Below are 10,985 nucleotides of genomic sequence, written 5' to 3'. Positions count from 1 at the left end.
TCCCATTTTTCACTGGGATATTTTGCAGCGTACCGTCCAAAAAGAACTCCCCATAACACCTTACGCTCCAAATAGAAAGGAGTAAAAAGAGAGTATACTCCCTTTTATAAAAGGGAGCGCGCTAGAAGATAGCTTACTCTATTTTTACTCCAATAAAGACGTATTCGTGTTTAGAGTGTACAGTATCAGGTTTCTGCCAGTACAGAGTGAAAAAGGCATATAGTTTGATATGTTTATGCTACTGGGTCCCCACAGTTTGTGGAAGGCTAGAATGCCGAATGCACGTTATGTAGCACAGCCAAAAAAAAATTACTTGAATGTGCTTCATAATCTAAGAGAAGTGTATTTGGCGCAAAGTGATCGCCGAGTGGATCACCGTTCTTGACGACATAGTATGTCTAAAAATGTTTTATGTTTCTTCGTCAGCCAAAGTGCGCTTGACATTTTCTCAGTGTCTGTGTGTATACTGTCATCTCTAAAGAGGAACTAAAGAAAAAGTTATGTGGCGCAATGGACTGTAGCGCTGCGTTTTTGAAAGCACAAGGCAGTATTTCGAATCGTTTCCCTACAAGTGAACTCCCCCCCCCCCCTTTTTGTCTTTTCGAAAACCAAGAAATAACAGGAAACTAGTTATTTATCATTTTCCGTGGGGTTACTTCCTCTTGGATTTCATTACGAAACGCTTTGGAGTCAAAATCAACGGTTAAACCTCGCGCTGGAAATCAATCATATCTCCTGTTCGTTCTTCTTTTTAACAACACTTATTAGCCCTTGAGTCATTTGCCATTTTCCCTGGGCGTGTTACCTTGCAGGTTGCATTTGAGATGCTTATCAGCCAATATCATGTAATGTGATCGCACTTATATGCGTCCTTTTAATGAGTATTGTTTGAAAAATACGCCACCATGTGGATTTATAATGTGTTCTTTCTTGACAGGAGGTGTTCACATGACGTCATTGTCGCCCTTTTGACGTACACCCCGCTGTTTCACCGGTGCAGGGCGGAGAGGATGGCGATAAACCGATTAAACACGCGCGGGGGCCTTGAAGCATGCCCCATGTGCAACAAAATGGTGGCTGCTGTGACGTCATTAAATAACCCTATAAACAGAAACTTGAACAAAGTACGGCAAGAAAGTCTACTTAAGCGCACTGACGACTACAAGTGCAAGAAGGTCACTCAGACATAAATCAGTACACACACCAACGTTTCGGCAAGACCTGTCTCAGTCATCTTGTCAAAACATTCATCAGCCGGAGGAGTGCATTTCTCTTTCGTCCATTTTTCAAGTTTGGCTGTCAAGAACTCCATAACCTCTAGTCTCAATCTGTAGAGAGCGTTATCTACAGAGAGCTAGGGAAGCAATGTATACGCCTGTCACATCTTTGCCTGATGGAGGTCGCAAAGTCTGGGAACTATTGTGTAAATGCGTGATTTTATATCACAATTAAAACGCGGTACCACCACAGGCTCTGTGAGCCCTGCTAACAGCAGCGCTTAATTCTGCCGTCTTTTTTTAGCCTTGCGAAGCTCCTGCTCCTCCCTGAGTGCTTCCAGGAGCTGTGAGCGTTCCTCTGGAGTGGCATCTTCTAGCAGGATCTTCGCCGACCGTCCCAGCGCGTCCAGGAGCTCTTTGTCCGGGTCGAAAGTAGCCACAGGAAACCGCCCCAAGTCGCCACTAATAGCAATCGGCCCGTACGGCAGTGTTTTCGGCGGACGATGTGCGCACCTCTTTTTGGTCGTCTTGATGAACTGGTTCCCCGTCAGAGGCGCTTTGGCCGGGTGGCCCATGCGGCCGCACTCGCGGCCTTCCTTGCAGCTGGGAGCACACTTTCCTGACAGGAAGGACTCGTAGCTGTCGCACGATCGCGTCGGGAACTCGCACCCTCGCACAGAGTCGGTGTAGTACTCGATAGCCTTCGAGTGTGAGCAGGCTGCGGGAAGGAACGGGTGTGAGCGTTTCCTCAAGGGCCGACCGCGGACACAGCTCTAGATTACAAGATAAGGTGTATAGGAAGAGGGACACAGAGGGCTAATGAACACACGTACAGTATACAGAAATGCAAAGAAAAGTGGAACTGTTAGAGTGAAAAAAGATTCGGCAGAGTCACTTAAGACTGCATAGAGACGAACAGCGCTAACACAGGACTAGGCAGACATGATCGACACAGAACTCGTCCTGTGTTTGTGCAGTTCCCTTTTCTGACATGTTACACCGACTAGCCCGCTGCAGCACCATCACGAACATTTAAGACTGCTTACGTGTGAGAATGCGAACGCATTAAAGCTCTGAGTCATGCTACTTTGCATAATGGCTAATAGTCATGACTATGACTGCGAGTCATGAGTGTGCATACTTTGTACAAACTCTGTACACTTTGCATTAAGTTACTTGCGAAGTGCTGAGTAATGCTACGTTGCAGAAGTGAAGTTCTGAGTCATGCGCGATGCATGGCACCACCCACCCACACACACACACACAGTCGTATGACACTACCCGGAACGCTGTACGACAAACGGTTTCATATCAGCATTGGGGGCAAAGAAGAGTAGAGCTCTTTAGAGTACAAAATGAACAGGTCGGGAAGGAAGCTTAAGACCACTTGTCGACACACTGGATAGCGGGAGGAGGCTGCGCCCCCCCCCTCCCCCCCGCGCCTTGTTCATTTCGTACTGTCAAAAAACTGCAAGGTATACAAGATCCCCTGCAAGGATTGCGATGCATCATACATTGCCGAGTCAGGCGATTTTAAAAGAAGAATAAGGGAACACAAGAATGACGTCAAGAAAGGTCGCACTCCCTCCAGCGGACTTGCAGAGCATGCCCAAATGATGCAGCACTCCATTGACTGGGAGAACGCCACAATCTTGGACACGAAGAAACCTTTATCTTCACGATTACTTCCCGAATCATTTTACATACAGACGACCAAGAATGCTATCAACAGGACGATAGGGAATCTCCCCGATATCTACTCCCACTCACTGTGCAGTCAAGTCCGCTTATAAGTAGTGGCCCATTCCGCCCATCCTCATTGTGAACAAGGGACCCGTACGGGTCTCGAAACGTCATGTGTTAAATCTTTTTTTTTTCTTTGGCGAGTGTATGTTTCTTGTGCTTCCAACCTGCAAGGTATGTTTCGGCAAGCCTCCTGAGCGCTTGCAACTGTCTTTGTTATAGTTTCACCAACCGTACAAGCTTGAAGTGGGCCTTACACGGCACGAGAACAGTCCTTAAAGTTTGCCTTTAATTTCCAGTGACCATAGTCAAGATCTTGATAAAGGACTGTGGCGAGCGCGACCGGCTCAAAAGTGTCGCCCCTCGCGACATATACATCAAAATGAACACGCGCAGTTTCTTACCACAGTGACTATGAAACGATTTTCTTCGAAGTTAACGAAAATGGAGACCCTATAGGTATTCTATCAGTCATCAACGAACTGCAAAAAAAATTAGCTTCATAACGACCAAGGATACCGACGATTGAAAATGACGCCCGTCCTCTCCCCTCTGAACTTGTATACACGCTGATGCGCTTGAAAAAATTAAGAAAACTAATTGGACGTCCCGATGACGATAACGTCACGTGCTGACTCCTGGTTTATTTAGTTCTGGAAAGACACGACCAGTACCGCGGGAACTGAGGACAAAAAGATGCGGCGGCTACGATTCGAAACTATATATATATATATATATATATATATATATATATATATATATATATATATATATATATATATATATATATATATATATATATATATATATATATATGTGTGTGTGTGTGTGTGTGTGTGTGTGTGTGTGTGTGTGTGTGTATACGCGCACGCCCGGGAAGATCACACAGCTACACGAGCAGACGAAGAGTACCTGTGTTTGCAGCGGATTGCAGTCTGGAAACCTGTAACTTACTATGACATCAGAGGTACCCGTGACGCCATAGGGGGCAAGGAACAATTCCAAAAGGCGTCACTACGCGGCGAATGATTGGCCCAAAAGTGGAGTCATTAAAAATTCATAGTTAATCACAGTCTTGGTGCCCGGCTCATAATGTAATAACATCCGGCCTTCGTAACGCACGGTACTTTGCTATGAAAGAACGTTTGGTTATAGTGGATCTCACTTCAATGTAAAATTCGTAACCGCAGACTGCTCTCACAGCTTAAGAGCCAACATCCGGGCTGCCTTCGACCGCCGTTTGGGTAGAAGTCCACGTGGACGCATCTGGAGCGCATCCCGACCCGAAGTAAGAGTGTGTCTGCAAAGCCGCTGCCCATGCTTGTGTGCAAGCACGTCCACGAAATCGGCGTCGCTCGGTCTTAGATGCACGCCGTGGTGCTCGAACAGCGGGCCCGCCGGGTCCAAACCTGTGGACACGGTTGCGAGTACAATCACGGCACTGTCACTGTATTCCCTGTGGGGACAAAGAGAAAGCTAGAAACTTCCCTTTGGTAGCGAAAGCTACATTGACCATGAACTTGCAGTTTCGCGGTGCCCGCAGTCCCACCGTGGTCGCACCGTAACACATGACAAAACCCCGTGACTGGTCACGTGACCAACCACGTCACGAACAACGTAACCAGCCACGGCGCCACCTCCTCGCAATCAAGATTAACCAAGGCTAACTAAGCTATACCTTAGCTTTCGCTACGTATATCCTGGCATAGCCGAGCTAAGCCACTGTTCTTTTTTCTATGTTGATGTGGTGACAGTTCACACATAACAAATACAGCTCTGAATCATTAGGATTAAGCGCTAGAGTCAATATCATTCCGCGAAAATGGGAGGGAGTGTCACGAAGCTCGCTGTCTGGTCGAGAGATATGATGTAACCTTGTGACGCCAACACAACCTGCCCACCGTGGTAGGTGGCAACCGGCCCACCGGATTGAGAGGTCCCATGATATTCTGACGTCATCACAACTTGCCCACCGATGCAAGTGGAAATCAGCCAACCGAATTGCGAGCAACTGCTCACCGTGGCAGGTGGGAACTAAATTAATTAATGGTAGAAAGAGGTCGCCTGACAATGGGGATCTATAATACTATCGTATTCCACTCTTGAGGATGGTTAAATGTCCTTCCAGATTTATCTTGCTCTTCCGAACTTTATTGCTGCCCTCCCGCCATTCCACTAATCTAATTTTAACTGCTACCCTCTAAAAACAATCTGCACAGTTGCTGTTTCTAAAACGGAAAGCTTCTATAAGCTCACATCCTGGTACGCTACGCCACACATCTCCACACGTCCTCAATTCGTTGGAGAGGAGGGCTACTCCATGCATATGCTGCAATCTGCGAAACTACACAGTCGGTTATTGTAGCCCTCATTACCTACGTGTTGGGCAACCATTTTACCGGCTAGAACCACGGCCTCGATCCGCCTGTTTAATCCAGTGACACAGGTCTGGCACGTTTTATAGCTTTTCTCCCCCATGTTATCTGTTTCTCCCCCATGTTATCTCTACTATACGAAAAAAAAACAGCAGAAAAGCCGTGCACAAAGACGCGTTCCCAAAAAGAAGTAGAAGAAAGGAAGATGCTGTTTTTCAGCGTCACCCTGTCTACACCTTTCTCTTGTGAACGCGTCTTTTCTGTTGTTTTTTTCGGCAGTAATGCACCAACTGGCCCATCAAGCTACATTTTTGAATACTTCTGTACGGTGTCAATACCCTTGGCCCCCAAATAAAAAAAAATAGCTCTAAGACCCCTGTCCACCCCTCACATGACTATAGGGAGCCCTTTACGCTTCGTCAGTGATCTGAGCAAACTTTCTGCCCAGAGTCCCTCGCGACGTTGCATGCCTCACCGGTAATCCTAGATATCCGCCGTCCCGTGGGATTCTTGACATCCTGGCCGAAGAAGCCGACCGTCTGGGCACCAAGGCTGTGGCCGATGTATTGGACCTGCTCGGGACCGGCCACGTTGGCATCCGTCAGCGTCTTCACCAGAAACGCCAGCGACCGCGCCACAGTGCGTGTGTTTCCGGCTGCCTTGCTGTAGCCGCGAAGCAAACCGCAGCCTTTGCTCCAGTCCACGAGCACCACGGAAGCATCCTTCTCCTGTCCGCGTCAGCGAGAGCGCATTTAGTCTGCATTGGCCTAAGAGCCTTAGGAGAAGAAAATAGCTCATCAAGATTGCGACTAGGTTACAGCGTTCTGTGATAGGATGCAACGTAGCAAAACAGCAGTTAACAACGGCCTACGGTGCGGCGCATCTTGTGTTAGTCCATTGGCAAACCACAACAATAAACTAAATTAGATTTTTTATGTTTGAATATAATAAACAAGTCAAGTATCAAAATTCTGGAGCTTATAACTTTTTTCTTCTCATTAACTTTTTGTTTAGGTAACAAGAAAAGTTTTAACTGCGGAATTCATTTTTGTCGTGGAGAAATTCTGTGCGGCGGTCCTGAATGTGGGCGGAGGTTCATCCGACTACAGCATAAATAATATGCGCAACATGCAGACTCTTTGGTCAGACAGCCCGTGAAACACTTTTTCTGTACACTGCAAGGCTCTTGGACACAAAAGCGACGTCACAACTGCGTGCAGTGCACCAACTCGCAGGACAGAAAACCTAAGGCTAACGGTTCCTAAGTTGTGCCTGGTTGATTCTGTTCTTATATGCACAGAAGAACAAAACAACGCGAGTCAGTTCTGCGAAAGAAACAGTTTTGTAAAAGTTCCCATGCAGGATACAGAACCAAGCGTTCGAACAGAAAGACCACGCCGACTGCATGTACGGTGAAGTATGCTTGGCCAGAGACAGGCGTTGGCCAGGCGTTCGTCTTCAAGTTTGCCGCGGTTTCCGGATTGTACTGGCCTTAACTTGCCGAGGAGGGAAGCTAAAAGCATTTCATGCCTAATGCTCAGACATAACGACGATTTTTGAAGTCCGCGCCACCCGCGAACGCGCGGCCTTGGGCAGAAAGACCGAGGCATGAGCAAATCTGCAGGGCACTGTAATGTGCAGACTCAAAGACAAAGCCCGCAACCGCACAAGCGGCGCGACCTAGCGGCACTACGAGCGCACTCCTGTTACAAGAGAAAGTGAACGCACAGCCTTTATCAAAAGTACAGAGTCCAAGGCGTTTCTTTCTGGGTCATGCTGTGTTCCATATCTCTAGGACTTCCGCAGCTGCGACAAGAGTTAAATACAAGGTTAAGAAGCAAACCTTTTGGTCTCTTTACTTTTAACAAAGGCTGCATGCATGAAAATGCATGTATTACCTCGTTGAGTATCTCGTCCTTCAAGTCCTGCATCCACGCTGCTTCAGCACTACTCCCGAGGCCGTGTACGATGATGTACAGCTTCTGTTTGCGCTTCGCCTTCTTTGCCAGCTTTTTGAAGCCCGCCTTGTCCAAGCCTGTTTCGAACATCTTTCTGTCAGCGCGTTTCTTGGCCTTGTTAGAGTACAGCAGAAACCGGGGCTTCACCTGGGCAAGATAGTTGTTATCGTGTGAGGCGATCTGGCTGCTTACAAATTTACAGCGAAGTTTGTAAGCACCTTCATCACTTCGAGGATGATTGCTTCAAAGTTGCTAACAGTCCTCTGCCAAGTGGGCAGCGGTGTTTCTGATGAAATCTTGCAGGTGTCTAATATCTGGCAGGTGCAGACCTGGACGCCATGCGCATGCGCATACTGGCGTACGCCTAGGTAATGCCTTCGGAGTCGTGGCTTTGGTCGTCTTTTCACAATCTCATAGAGTTGCCATTGGCGGCATAGGCGGGCGTTTGAGTCGGATCACTCCAACCATATAGTATAATGACCATATATCACGTGGCATGCGTGATTATACATCTTACAGCAACCGCATATATCTTGATTTCTACGATTAACACACAACACGCCAATACCGACCGAGTGTGACAGCGACACAACGCACGAATACCGGGAAAATGCCTCGATATGCTCCTTATGCTTTCGCATAATAATCGCCCCACTGCAGCAACAGGACGTTATTCTCATAGATTCAGAGCTGAAAGTGAACGAGAACTGGACATGTCTCTCCTTCACCGCTCTCGCTTCGCGAAAAAATTACTCTAAAAGAATCGGAAATTAAAGAAGTGTATGTCGTTCAAATACCTGTTATGTAGCTAAGAGTAAAGTCTGCTTTCTATTTTTAGTACAGCCATCGCATTCCAGATTTCCTACCTTCGCGACGACGCGAGGCTGACACCACCTTCCGCATGGAGGAAAAAAAACTTCCTCCATGACCTTCCGCACAACTGCGCACGCGCCTGTTGTCGCCAATTCTCGTCGGTTACCGAAGAGGGCGCTTCGAGGAGCACGTTGGCCACGCTACGGAAGGTTCCCTTTAAAAGTGGACCGTACTCAACGCCAACGTTTTTAGATCTCTAAAAACGTTGACCGTACTGTACTTTACCAAGCAGGTCGAACTGGGTCAAGCTACCCGTAGTCGGGTATACCTAGCTTGACCCGCTGACGTTTACATGAGTCCAAAAGACCTACTCGATCCGTCGTTGTCGGGTTTGTGTAAATGCCCAGTACTTCGCGCTGGGGCAGCCAGGCACGTAAAACCAGTTTGCCCAGAATGCGCCGCACGCCCCCTCTCGTCGCACACCCCCTGTCGTCGTCGGCTCGCCACTTCGTAAATTTCACTATGGTGGCGTGCCAGGCGTTGTGCGCATGCGCCCTCCCGGGCGCCGAGAACGTCAGAGTTTGTGGTCTGAGCAAAAACGCGCCTCTAGTCTGAACTCTGCACAACTATGCGGAGTACTTTTTCTGTCTTAAGTGGCGGCTGCAGTTGGTGGAAGCAGGTTTGCACTACAATGTCCTCATGAAAAGTCATTAACTTTAAGAGGAACAATGTGTCGTTGTGAAAAAAAAATTCAGCAACTCTAACGGATGTCACTGTTTCGCGTCTGAGAATGAGAAAAAAATGCGTTGGACTGTTTCTTTTCTTCCTGATTACCTTGGATAGAGGCTGGGGTACGAAGTACGTCAGATTGCCGGACACGTCGAAATTTCCTGGCAGCTCCTTGAAGGTCAGCGGCGCCAGGGAATGCTCCGAAATTGCCAGTGTTAAGGCCAATTCTTTTAACCCCGCCTCATGCCGCTTCACGGAGAGCTCGATGTCTGCGAAGGCGTCCTTGGTCAACTCCTCGTACTTGTGCGTGTCGTACATCGCGTCCACATCCTGGTTTTGGTCCGACGTGGACCTATACACGCCTGAATAAGGGCGATCGATCATTACGAATGAGATCTGGATTTGTCGAACATTTCAGTTTCGCATGCTTTGGAAGAGAGGCCTAATGACAGAGAAATTGCAGGCTAATCGGTGCTACAAAGCTGGATTGTATATGGGCTGTTTGATACGATATTGTATATAGACTAAACGCTGCAGAGTCAGTCAAGGAACTAAGGAACGCCGATAAACACGGACCAGCGCTTCAGTCTGTTAAGCAGTGCATCCTTCAGTTCTGGTAGGAAAGTAGCATACCCTGCTGCTCAAAATTGGCCTTCAAAGGTCTCCAAACAGAAGGTCTCTTTTTCTCTCATTGGCCTTCCTTTAAATGGACAATCAGGATAACCCTAAGTTGGCCTGTATCGATAGGCTACAGCTTTACAATCACAAAGAGTCCGCACTCAACGAAAATGGAGCTTTTATACACTCTGAGCACATATACGCAGACGGAGTAAGTTGTTTTCTAGAGCACTCTCTTTTTGTAAAAGGAAGTGCGCAAGATAACAACTTACTCCCCCTTTACTCCTTTCTGTTTAGAGTCCTTTTTTACTCCGGCTTTAGAGTGTACGCCCATTCCATTTTCCCCTTCCAGTCCCGCAATCACAGGTTGTGAGCCGGCATTTCGTTACTCGACTGTGTACAAGGAGTCGTTTGAAAACGGCCGTCGTGAAGGCAGAACGGCAGGCTGTCGACGCGCGCTTCTGAGAGAATTTAAAGTCAATGACAGCAACTCTAAACCAATTAACTGTACAACGACCGAGCTATTACCGTGCTTCTTGCACAGAAAAGAAGGTAGAAAAGTTTGACAGGTATATTGTCACTTGAGTTCTAGCCCTATTCTGCGCTTTGAAAATGTCAGTGTAGTTGGATACAAGTCAAGAAAAAAGCTGCTTTTCCCCGTCAAAGGACCCCTTGCCAGCCAATGGCGTCGGCCGATTCTCACGAAACTGCTAGCGTGACAATGCAGGGAGTGGCAGATGAAAGGGGGATAGTCCCCTCCCTGCATGGTCGGGGACAGTCTCCTCCCTGCGTTGTAACTCCACTGCCTGCATTGCCACGCTGATCAGACTAGAAGGTTAATGAGAATCGGCCGATGCCATAAGCTAGAAGGCGGTTCTTTGACTGGGAAAAACAGCTTTTTTCTTGACTTGTACTATAGCCACGCGCTACTTGTAATGTGAATATAGGTTAATAACCGTGTGTGCAGGCAGAAAGCGAGGAATATGAGATCGCCTTTTCGGCGCACTTCTTTCTCGGAGCAATTAACAGAGCCTTGTATTCTCAGTTTGTAAGCAGTGAATGGATGTCATGCATTGAACCAAAGGCCATTGTGCTACAATTATTTTCGTTTGATTCTGTTTGATTCTTATCACTCGCCCGTCTGATTGACTTATTTCACTCACAACAAAGGCATGGAGCAATAACAAAGTCCAAAAAGAGTCAGAATGAAATCATTATAACACTCCAGTACACTTTCCGTAGATAAAACCATATGCCGTATTAAGGTGTGTCGTTAAAGAGGCAGCCACGCGCAAAAATCTTTGCTCTTGCAACGAGCCCGTTAGTCATGTGTGGTCAGCGGCGTTCGTTAATAAATGGCGCCTCTTTTTGAGACAGGTCGTTCTAGTCCAGGCAAATCATGTTGTAATTTTTTTTAGAAATACAAACCCAATTTCTGAGAAGAACTGCGCTGCCATCGTTTTTCAAGCAAGTTCGCATGCTCTCTCAGTACTGCGGGCACCAGAAAAATCAAGAAATGACACTAAACAGCT

At 47.3% G+C, this 10,985-nt stretch overlaps 1 pseudogene; it reads right to left on the bottom strand.

Moving 5' to 3' along the window:
- Positions 1–1,498: 1,498 nt before the first annotated feature.
- On the bottom strand, positions 1,499–9,153 carry LOC144110943 (pancreatic lipase-related protein 2-like; annotated as a pseudogene).
- Between the last annotated feature and the right edge of the window lie 1,832 nt (positions 9,154–10,985).

This window comes from Amblyomma americanum, chromosome 11 (genome assembly GCF_052857255.1).
Source record: "Amblyomma americanum isolate KBUSLIRL-KWMA chromosome 11, ASM5285725v1, whole genome shotgun sequence".
NCBI classification, from domain to species: domain Eukaryota; kingdom Metazoa; phylum Arthropoda; class Arachnida; order Ixodida; family Ixodidae; genus Amblyomma; species Amblyomma americanum.
Note: the sequence above shows the minus strand (reverse complement) of the source record. Positions and strands in the feature narration are given on the sequence as shown.